This window comes from Diabrotica undecimpunctata, chromosome 1, assembly GCF_040954645.1.
Source record: "Diabrotica undecimpunctata isolate CICGRU chromosome 1, icDiaUnde3, whole genome shotgun sequence".
Lineage (NCBI taxonomy): Eukaryota > Metazoa > Arthropoda > Insecta > Coleoptera > Chrysomelidae > Diabrotica > Diabrotica undecimpunctata.
In genome coordinates this window covers 141,073,057-141,085,294 of record NC_092803.1, presented here as the reverse complement: position 1 = coordinate 141,085,294, position 12,238 = coordinate 141,073,057, and the positions used below count along the sequence as shown (strand labels likewise).

At 31.1% G+C, this 12,238-nt stretch overlaps 1 protein-coding gene across 4 annotated transcripts in view; it reads left to right on the top strand.

Moving 5' to 3' along the window:
- The window catches only part of jvl (javelin-like), a 539,968-nt gene that overhangs the window by 522,540 nt on the left and 5,190 nt on the right, over positions 1 to 12,238 (top strand). The window lies entirely within an intron of this gene.

Below are 12,238 nucleotides of genomic sequence, written 5' to 3'. Positions count from 1 at the left end.
TTGAGGTTATGTTTTTTAATAATTTACAAATAATGAGCAAAAAGGTAGCTTACCTGTAAATGCAGTAGAAGAATTCGCAGAACTTTTTAGTAGGTACTTCAAGAATCTTTCTCCTACGAGAATTGTGGTTCATTGTTCTTATTATTAGTAACAAACTACTGTAAACACACCATAAATAGCAAAAGTATTATTATTAGATCACTAACAGTCTACTTCTCAGCATAGAGATATGCGCGGCGGTAATTCACATGCGTAGAGGGACAAACCATTAAGTCCACATGGTGTTTTATCCCTCTAAGTAAAAATGGACTTGGTGTTCTTTTAAAGGTCACTTTCTTTATCAGCAAATGGTTTAGGATCTAGTGCTCTATTTCTTTAAATAAAGTTATAAAAGTTAATTATTAGTTGATGAAAAAGACAGAAAAGATTTTATTTCACGTCCAAAGCGTCTATGTATCTATTGATACGTATTTCGCTTTAATAAAGCTCATCAGAATAGTTATTCATAGCCGTTCTTAACGTGAAAAATAAAATTCTCTGTCTTATTAGAAGTAACAATAACATGACTTCGTTATGGACGCAATAGCGACATCTGATAGAAAAATCGGTAAGATAGTTTCGAAACAAATTCAGATTTCTGCTTTAATCTGGAGCCTTCTAAAACTTGCAAGACATGACCAGACGATGATAAAAGATGTTAAAGAAGACATGGGGAATCTAAAATTTGCATTCCACGACATGTCTATTCATCTAGGCAGAAATCCTAACGAATTTGTTTCTCGTACTCACACAGAGTAGATCCGAAGAAAATGAAAAAGACAGAAAAGATTTTATTTCACGTCCAAAGCGTCTATGTATCTATTGATACGTATTTCGCTTTAATAAGTTTTATTTTTTTTTATTTATTTTATTTTTCACGTTAAGAACGGCTATGAATAACTATTCTGATGAGCTTTATTAAAGCGAAATACGTATCAATAGATACATAGACGCTTTGGACGTGAAATAAAATCTTTTCTGTCTTTTTCATTTTCTTCGGATCTACTCTGTGTGAGTACGAGAAACAAATTCGTTAGGATTTCTGCCTAGATGAATAGACATGTCGTGGAATGCAAATTTTAGATTCCCCATGTCTTCTTTAACATCTTTTATCATCGTCTGGTCATGTCTTGCAAGTTTTAGAAGGCTCCAGATTAAAGCAGAAATCTGAATTTGTTTCGAAACTATCTTACCGATTTTTCTATCAGATGTCGCTATTGCGTCCATAACGAAGTCATGTTATTGTTACTTCTAATAAGACAGAGAATTTTATTTTTCACGTTAAGAACGGCTATGAATAACTATTCTGATGAGCTTTATTAAAGCGAAATACGTATCAATAGATACATAGACGCTTTGGACGTGAAATAAAATCTTTTCTGTCTTTTTCATTTTCTTCGGATCTACTCTGTGTGAGTACGAGAAACAAATTCGTTAGGATTTCTGCCTAGATGAATAGACATGTCGTGGAATGCAAATTTTAGATTCCCCATGTCTTCTTTAACATCTTTTATCATCGTCTGGTCATGTCTTGCAAGTTTTAGAAGGCTCCAGATTAAAGCAGAAATCTGAATTTGTTTCGAAACTATCTTACCGATTTTTCTATCAGATGTCGCTATTGCGTCCATAACGAAGTCATGTTATTGTTACTTCTAATAAGACAGAGAATTTTATTTTTCACGTTAAGAACGGCTATGAATAACTATTCTGATGAGCTTTATTAAAGCGAAATACGTATCAATAGATACATAGACGCTTTGGACGTGAAATAAAATCTTTTCTGTCTTTTTCATTTTCTTCGGATCTACTCTGTGTGAGTACGAGAAACAAATTCGTTAGGATTTCTGCCTAGATGAATAGACATGTCGTGGAATGCAAATTTTAGATTCCCCATGTCTTCTTTAACATCTTTTATCATCGTCTGGTCATGTCTTGCAAGTTTTAGAAGGCTCCAGATTAAAGCAGAAATCTGAATTTGTTTCGAAACTATCTTACCGATTTAATTATTAGTCTATAAAAGGGTCAAAATTGAAAAAATGGACATAGTGTTGTATCCCTCCGAGGTACAGATATAAAAACCTGTGGTTTGACAATTTTAAGTGAATATGGTGTTAAATTGTTTGGAACTGTAATAAAAATCTTCTCAGAATTGTTTTTAGATGTATTTAGACACCCAGGAACAAAACACCACTTATTTGGCTTCATTATGAGTGATTAAATACTTAAAGAACTGGTCACACTTCGTAAATACGTATACAAAACAAGTTGTCGATACGACTGCTGACGTCACACACCGTAGCCTCGCTGCGAGGAGCCGTTTTTCTAGCCTCCATCAGAATTGAAATTAAGAATTGATTTATCTTAAGAAATATATATTTTTAAACAATTATATGTTTGCAATGCTTTTATATATATTATAACCTATTGAATTTAACAATATTTAAAAATTAGTGAACATCCCTATTCTTTCGCTTCTTTAACCACTTTTTCAACTTTGGTCGAAAAACATAAATAAACATTAACAGTTCGCGTGTGTTTCAATATGCATTATTTTTATATAATACTTAAGATTTAACCAACTCTAACCAACTAAGTATTCTATATTCTAGAACTAGAAGATAGTTAATTTACTGATCATTGTATGGATTAAATAAATTATTAGTAATTAATGATCGCATGTCCAAATTGCCCGCTGTATTGCTTCATGAAAATCATATACGTTACGGTCACGGGCACAAATATATCGGTAATTTGTTTGTATGCCTTGCATACTTAATATTTTTAATTATAGAACAAACAGTTGGTTAGTTGGTTTTATTTAAATCAGATTGTTGGTTTTAACAGGAACAGCCAAATTAAAAATGGTGTTTTTGGTACACTTCTTAAGAAAAAAACTAATTAAATTAGTAAAAAATTATTAATAATAATGCAGTTATAGATCTACAAGTAGTATTGTATCAAATAACCTGCTCATTTTAAAAGTAGCAATCAAAATAATTAGAAAGAAAATTAATATCGAAAAGTACTTTTCCGATATCGATTTCGTGCTAGGTCTTTAGACTTAATTAGATAGAAGAATTAATTAAATATAAGCCAACATTTTTTATGTATATTTGAGACACGTTTTTATTAACATAAAAAAGAGCAACATTATGTCATCATCTAGCCTTCTGCGTCCAAAGTTGAACATATGTCTCCCCTAATTTTTGCAGTTTTGTCGGCCTTGACATGCCTGCAGCCAATTCCTAGATTCTTTTGACGTCGTTTGTCCATCGTGCAGGTGGTCTACATCTGCTTCTTCTGCCTGTTTGTGGTCTCCACACTGTAATTTTTTGGATCCTCCCATCATTCATGCTGGCCATATGGTCTGCCCAGTTCCACTTCAGCCATGCTATACGCTCTATGACATCTGTGACGCCAGTCTTTCTTGTTTCTTCGTTTCTAACTCTGTCTCGGAAAGTCAGTCCACCTAGCGAGCGTTACATTCGTCTTTGGGCTACTCTGAGTTTGGTTGCTGTAGCCTGGGTTAAGGAAAGTGTTTCGACGTCCAAGTCATGTCTGAAAGTACAGATTGTTCGAACGTCTTCTTTTTCAAATAATTTGACATGTAGCTATTGATGATGTCTGATAAAGCTCCATATGCGACCTATGCTAAAGTGATTCTTCTTTGCAGTTCAGCAGTTTGGTTGTCCCTAGCAATTTTATATTTAGTATTCTTTTTGAGATCTGAGAAAATTTGTAAAAGTAAAAGAAATATTTTTCTATATTAATATCTATTAACAGTAGTAGTGGCATTGCAAAAAATATGTTAGTATGAGGTCAAGGTATTTATTATAATTTACATAAGTATGTTTTTTTTCGTGACGCCGTCAATCCAAATAATATCTATTCCCCATTTTTTTACATTTCGTAATATTTGATAGCTTTTTATTCTCGGAAGCTAAAACCATTACTTATTTTGTGATTAAGAACTACCAAAGTTTTCGAAACAGGTTATTTTGTATGTTGGACAATGGGAAATATCTGTTTAAAACATTGTATATATTGAAAATATTTTTCGATTGTTAGCTTGTACTGTTTATATTATGTTGTCTTGTAGCAGCACTGTAAGCTAGAACATTTTTGCAATATTTAACTCAGTATTGGAAAAATAGCAACATGAAACACGAATATTTTCTTTATTTTTTAGAGTAATTTTTACTACTGTTAAAACGTAGCTTAGTAGAAGAGTGGTTCAAGAGTAATAAGGAGCTTAATCAATTTTAGGGTACTGTACTAATTTATTATGAATTACAAAATAGATTTGATGGAAACTCCATATATGACTTATGACTGCCAATTTTTTATAGAGCAGCTTGTGTTTAAAATTTTGTAAAGCTGAAAATTTTGATATAAAATCTCCAAAATATGTGCTAGATTTTGGCGAACAGCGAATCCCCAAAAAGATGACCGTGATCTATAGCTCGTTGACACGTTTTTAAATAAAATATTTTGATTGGGGTGGGGGAACAAGTTAATAACCAAGCAAAATGCAAACATTTTTATTTTATAATTTTAATGAAATTTTATATTGTCGCGTTATCTCGGCTCAATTAAGATATTGCAATTTCTAATTTTGACACAATATACTGTAAACATTTCGCAAAAAAATGAAATATGTCCAAACTCTTAATTTATTAGAAACAAAATAACTTAATCAATTAATTGTATTACAAATATTAATTGCATTACAAATTGTATTATTAAATATTAATTGTATTACAAATTGTATTACAAATCTTTTGAAACTAGGCACTTGAAAGAGCACTTGCATCTTGAGACTAGTAACTTGAAAAGGTGTAATATCTTTAATATTTTCTACATTGCATATTAAACATTTTTTTTATTTTATTCTCCAACATACTACTGAGTGTCCATGGCACTTTGAGATATTTTTACTGCTTATTTGCTAACTTTTAAGAGCATCACATGCCTCCGTCCAGGGTCAGAACTATAGAAAAGTGCATCTTTAAAAATGACGGGAGTTAACTCCCGATTAGACATACACGACTTTCTCCCATAAATCTTAGTGCCTTTTTAAAAATTAATGGGTATCGATGGGGCTAGAAAGTTGGCATGTGTTCGAGCTGGTAACTTTCTGAAGAGAAAAGAGCACTGTGTGGGTCGTTTGCGAGCAAAGTGCAGCAATCTTACTACAAGTATTTCTATTAAGAAATATATGATCGTAATAATATAATATCAATCTCAAAGGTAAATACATCAGTGTTTGAATTTTCAAGATGCACACCATTAACTACTGTAAGTTATGTTATATTACACCTTTATGTTACCTAGACAAGCTTGAGAGTTGCTGGATCTTTGGCAAATTCAAGATCATATCTTTGTTCACCTGATGAATTACTTTACAAAAAGTTATGTGGCGCCCTTTTTCTATATTTTTCTTTTTATCTGTGGTAATTTGTTCTGTTGAACCAGATACCAATTTTAAAAGCTAGTTCCAAACCCACGACTCGCTCTTCACCAACCATCTAACTGTTGGTGGCATTATATCAAAGCGGTGACCTTTCTATCTACACCAAAATAAAAAAGGTTACATATTGGTATAATATTAAATGTCTTAAAAATTAAAATTAAAGCGACATGAGGTCGATGTTAAAATATTTAAATTTTCTTTACACCAACTAAAAAAATTATTTAAGTAGAAAAATTTTGCAGATTTTTGTTACGGACATTGTGGTACCAAAAGGCATAGCCGGATAAGAATGTCAAAATTTTTTCAACGGAAACAACCCCAAATTTTAAGGTAAAATTCGGCATTACAAAAAATGAAAATTCTCCAAATTTCAGCCCAAAATATTGACACATAACCTCAGAATTTCATAAAACGTCAAAAAACGTTTTTTGGTCGTAACTCGCTTAATTTTTACCAAAATGGATTTTTTTTGCAATTAAAGGCTTTTTTATGCTCTACAAAATTATTTAAACGAAAATGAGAGTTGATGGGAAATTCAAATTAATGTGAGCGTTTGAAAATATTGTAAACGCCTATAAAAAAATAACAAAAAATATCGATCGCTCAAAAAAAATATATTTATGATGTACGATCACCAAAACTATGTTTCACAGTTTTTCTTTCTTTTAGAGTTTTTAAAGTAGTCTTCTTCTTCAAGGGCCATCTTCGTTCCGAAGGTTGGCGATCATCAGGGCTATACGTATTTTCGAAACTGCTGACCGAAACAATTCGTTGCTGCTACAGCTATACCATTCCCGTAGATTCTTTAGACAGGAGCTTCGTCTTCTTCCTATGGACCTTTTTCCTGCTATTTTCCCTTGCATAATTATTCGAAGCAGTTCATATCTTTCGCCTCTTGTAATGTGTCCCAAGTATTGCAGTTTTCGTTTTTTGATCGTAAATATGACTTCCTTTTAAAGTAGTACAAGGCAGTTAAAAATTGAAAGCTCCATTTTTTTCCGTTTTTCGCTGTTTATTAAGTTACATTTTTAGTTAAAGATGCGCTAATCTTTCAAAAGTTATTTTAGTAAATAGCTGAGATCAATACCTTTAATTTGGACACCGGATAAACCATTTTGGACTCTTGGAACCAGAGTTATAGTGATTTAAAAGACAAAAATCTAATTAGAACCGTGGCGTCGGTTTTCCGGCGTTTTAACCGTTTTTTTTTGCAGTTTTTGAGTTATACCTTTAGTTAGAAAGACACTAGTATTTTTAAAATTATTTGAGCATCAGTTGACATCAATATCTTTAGTTATGATTATTGTGAGTCTGCAATGAAACATGTTTACATAAATCAAATGCAGCGGAAATCTAAAATTAGCATTAAAACAATTAAGAGTAAACCTTTATAAAATATACTATGCAAGATACATTAATAAATAATAAATTTATTTTTCTTACCCTAAAATATGTAGTTTTAATAAAAAAATGAAAAAAAAAAAATATTAAAAAGAAGCATTTCATGAGTTTATTCTAGTCATTCATTAGATTTAAATATCTAGGCAAATTACTAGATCAACATCTTCGATGGGTTTATCAATTAAATCATAAAGTAATAAGGCTTAAATACATTGTAGGTATTTTCGCTAAAATAATAAGAATATTGTCACCAAGTAACACTTTATCTGTTGTTAAGGTTTGAAGTAAAACGAGAAGACCTTATATATTTAAAATAATAAAGATGTTTATTGTCTTCAAAAATACATAATTATAATTACATACTACGGTGCTGTGCTACTCTTACAGCGTCTCACAAATCTTTGCTCTTGTCTCGCACAAGCGCTTACTCACACATACAGTATTATACATATACATTGAACGCTCATGCGCAGTATACCTTTATCGATACTTGCTCTACTTAATAAATAATAATATACTTAATACTTAATAAATAATATTACATTTTTCAACATCTGTAATGTACGATATTTACTATAGTATTCCTACATATGAATTTATCACTTAATGAATACTAACATGAAAGGTCTTATCTTTCTCTCTCTTTTAACATTGCTATTTCTCACTTTAACATTGCTTAAAAATATTTTTAAATTAAAAACTGTGTCTGAAATGAAGTCTGGAAATTACCTTTAGGAATAGGCACTTGTGTGTGTTTCTTTTAGATACCTCATCAACGCTTATGTTTTTTGACTACTAAAGACTACTGCCTCGGAACTGAAAGTCTTTAGCGAAAAATCGAAAATATTTTCATATAATCTCCATATGATAAATATATTTCAGACTTTAAATGCCATGAAAAATGCAAAAAAAATGGCAAAACCTTTTTATTAATTTATTTAATTATCAATTTTTGATATATTTTGCTTAGCATAAGAGGTTCACAGGGCCAAATCTAGGGTTCAACTTAAGGTCTTAATTTCAGTTTTTGAAAAAAGTTAGTTGAATATCAATTAGCGAAATATCCCGAAAACCGAACATTTTAACCAGATTTTCGTCTTTTAATTGTCATAACTCTTATTATGAGAGTCAAATGGTTCATTCGGAGTAGATATTGATGTCAACTGATGGCTCAAATAATTTTCAAAAGATTAGCGTCTCTCTAACTAAAGGTATAACTCAAAAACGGCGAAAAAACAGTGAAAACGCCGGTGAACCGACGCAATATTTCTAATCAAATTTTTGTCTTTTAAATGAACATAACTCTGGTTCTAAGAGACCAAAATGGTTTATATGGGGTTACAAATTAAAGATATTTTATGTCAGCTATTTACTAAAATAACTTTCAAAAGAGTAGAGCATCTCTTACTAAAAATATAACTCAATAAACGGCAAAATCCGGTTTTTTCGATTTTAAACTGCCTTGTACGCCCTCAAAATTTCTGAAACATAGTTTTGGTGATCATACATCATATCAAGGCATTTAAAATTTTCAAACGCTAAAATCAATTTGAATTTCCTGCCAATACTTATTTTTGTACAAACAATACAAAAAAACATTTAATTAAAAAAAGAGATCTATTTTGGTAAAAAATTAAGAAAGTTATGACCAAAACACGATTTTTGACGTTTTATGGAATATTGAGGTTGTGTGTTAATATTTTGTGCTAAAATTGGGTAAATCTTCGTCTTTTGTGATGCCGAACAATACCTCAAAATTTGGGGTCAAGTTGCCTCTGGAGCAATTTTGACATTCTTATCCGAATATGCCCCTTGCCCGGTTGCCAGCGAGTTATGGCTTTATCGAGTTAATTTATAATTTAAAGCACTTTTTGAGGGTTCGACGCTCGCATAATTTGATGAAGTGTTTTAAGTCCGGCAAGGGTGCGGGGACAACTAAAAATCAGTGTTTTCACTTGTTTAAAAAATCAGTTACATATCTTGGGGCAGATGACAATTTATTCCAATATATGGTCCGAAAAGTCAGGAGTTTTCTCTGCTGCTGATCACTAATTTCTATCATATTTACCAATTTTCTTAGCGACAGTAAATGTTTTATTTGCAATTCTATAAATCGATCGGCAACGTCGTTAGGAATAATAAATGATATTAAATATTTATTACAAAGTGTTTTACTGATTGACACAAACTTGTTTAAATGTAGTAAAGATATTAGTAAGAAAGTAAAGGAATATAGTTATATGTTTTGTAAAACTGAGTAAAAAAATATATAAACTAGATAACAAAAAATCAGGAGCTTGCTAACATAAATATTATTCCAAATTTTTTGTACAAAGAACGTTTATAAATTTTAAAATTGAAATTGACAAACATAAAGAAACGTCAATAAAAATTGAATAGATTTGATGTAAGTCCCTAACACAACAAACGATGGAGAGTGTTTAAGGCACACAAAACGAACGGGGCTGCGTTGCTTAGAATCGGATAAGAGATTTGGCCGTTGTTCTTTGGATCATTTTTCTAGCACATAATCAAAAGATAAATTGCATAGAAGAAAAATTAGATGATAGCTACTAGAGCTAAACCAGAAATATTGGATAAACAATACAAACAAACATCATAAATAAGTTGCCACAAAGGGTGCCACTTTGTCTTTGACAAATTGGCGCCAAAGTACAATCAAATAGCAAGCAATCACCAAAATACATAAATAGCCAAATGACAGGAAACAATCACAAAGGTTTATTTAAAATCCTTTATAAACGGTAAATAATTTAAAACCCCTTTCGGACTATATCACAGAACGTTTTCGGGCTAAAAAGAGCATCATCTGTGTTTTGCTACAAGTTGCACATGAGTCAACATACTAAATATCTGGGTAAAAACCCTTTAGATGGTACAAAATTTAATATGTCTTATTACATTTTATTTAAAAATATGTTGTGATGTTTGAGTATATATATTATTATCGTGACTGAGAAATACTCAAACATCACTTCTTTTTAAATAAACTAAACATGTGCACCTAGTAACAAAACACTCATGATTGCGCTTTTTAGCCCGAAAACGTTCTGTGATGTAGCCCGAAAGGGATTTTAAATTATATAACTTTTATAAAGGATTTTAAATAAACTTTTGTTATTGATGATATATAGCCAACTACAGGAATTTTATTTTCCTTGTGGATAGGAAACAATCACACTTACCTCGTATGTTCGTTCAGCAAACCTGTTAGCAATTATTTATTTGTGCTTCAATAGAAAAGAAGATTGTTAAAAGAAATAAAAAATATAATATTGTCACGTACAAGCCATATTTATTATTAACCAAAACGTAGATTTGGCTGGACATATTAATTTAGATCTTACAAGAGGAATGTCAATTACAAATTAATACCTCCTTACGTCTTTATAAAAAGTTTAAAATATATCTATCGATGACCTGATAAATAAAGAATAATATTGAATGTTATTTAAAAACAATTAAAAAATTAGAATTTACCTCAGTCATTGTCATATCATGCTATGTATGTAGAAATTTTTTCTCTTATTACTGTCTTACTCTACATATGGGGGTCGCCATAAGTCAGGAAACGCTCTCGAAAAATCGGCATAAGTCCGGCAACGCTCATAAGTCTGGCAACGCTGTCGAAAAAGATTGTACAAGAAATTTTTATACCGACATGTTCTACTAGACGACAACTAACGAAAATATGGAAACAAGTGCGCTGGCGTTTTTTGAGCACCCGAACCAATCTGCAGTGCAGATCACAGTACACATCTGCAGTGCACCATCAATTTGGACACTTATAGTAACCCTTATGAAACCCGTTTGTAATTTCTTTGAATAAATTCATTTTGACGATGCATTTTTGTCTTAATTCAAATTTGTTGCCTGGCTTATGCCGACCATTCAAAAACACTGTAACACTACACTGCAATTGGTAAATATATAGAATATATACAATATATACAATATATGTAATATATACAATATATACAATATAGAAAAAAATTTAAAAATAGACTGGTATATTTTCTTTTTTATATTGACCACAATACGGAAATATTCAGCTTCTATTAATTTGTTTCATCAAAAAGAAAAACGGGACAAAAGAATATTATAGATTGTCCTCCTTTCACCAAAAACTTCGTAGACAGTAAAAACACTTTTTAAGAGGATTACTGTAACTAAGACCTCTGAAAAATAACTTGCCGGCAAATACTCACTTGCCTCATACTATTACATTTACTGCTTACTATGACCAAACAACACTACTGCCAAAGATTACTTGATCTCCAAAGATATTTTCAAATACTCAAACAATAAACAATAGCCCATACTGGCTAAAAAGCTGGTACCGCCGCTAGCGGTTTGATTCGGGAATGATCAATATTTCTTACACATCATCGCAATTTCAGTCGAAAACATTCCCCGCGGGCTAAGAAACTGAACGCAGAATCCTTGATCAGCGCTTTATTTCTTCTATTCTTAGGCCGGTCTTAATGGACAACTTCGATATACGCAATTTGGGCTGAGTAAAACAAACATTGTATGTTTATTTCATTTCAAGAGACGCAAGATTTTTTAAAACGCATATTATAACCTTATACAGGGTAGCATAAAAGTTACTGCTTTCTGAATTAAATGAAGTTTCAAATACGTAAATTAAAACTAAGATTTTTTAATCGTTATAGTCTAATATCTAGTATAGGAAAATCTATAAAGTTTTATCTTATATACGATATATATGGCGTTAATTTTTTAATTAGGCAAAGCACATTGTATATAAATGATAAAGTCGGTAACACTCACAAGAGTGACGAAGTCTGATAGCGATTGTACATAATAATTGATCTATTGTCTATTACGCGTAAAATTTTGTACCTTTGACAGTGGTTAATATGTTTAAATTTTTTTGTCTCGTAATATTCAAAATAATTATTAGAAAATAATTTTTAAAATATTCATATGCACGCCCATCTTAATGCACGCCCATCTTAAACGTATTCTTACTCACATTGGCGGCACGAGTCAAACAACGTTTCATTTCAATGGCTAATTCCTAATTATGATATTAACGCACTGTGTCCGGCAATATTTAGAAACGAATAAATACAAAAGCAGTGTTAATGACTGTAAGGACCAGAGTGATATCAATAATTCATGTTTCTTAAATATTTTGTCCTAAAACTGAAGTCTGTGGTTATTTGTGTTTTTACTTGTTCTCGTTTGTCACTTCAATAGTATATGTAATAAATAATATTAATTAAACACTTGAAGATATTTCTATCATTTAAATAATAAAAATTTAGATTTGTGTGC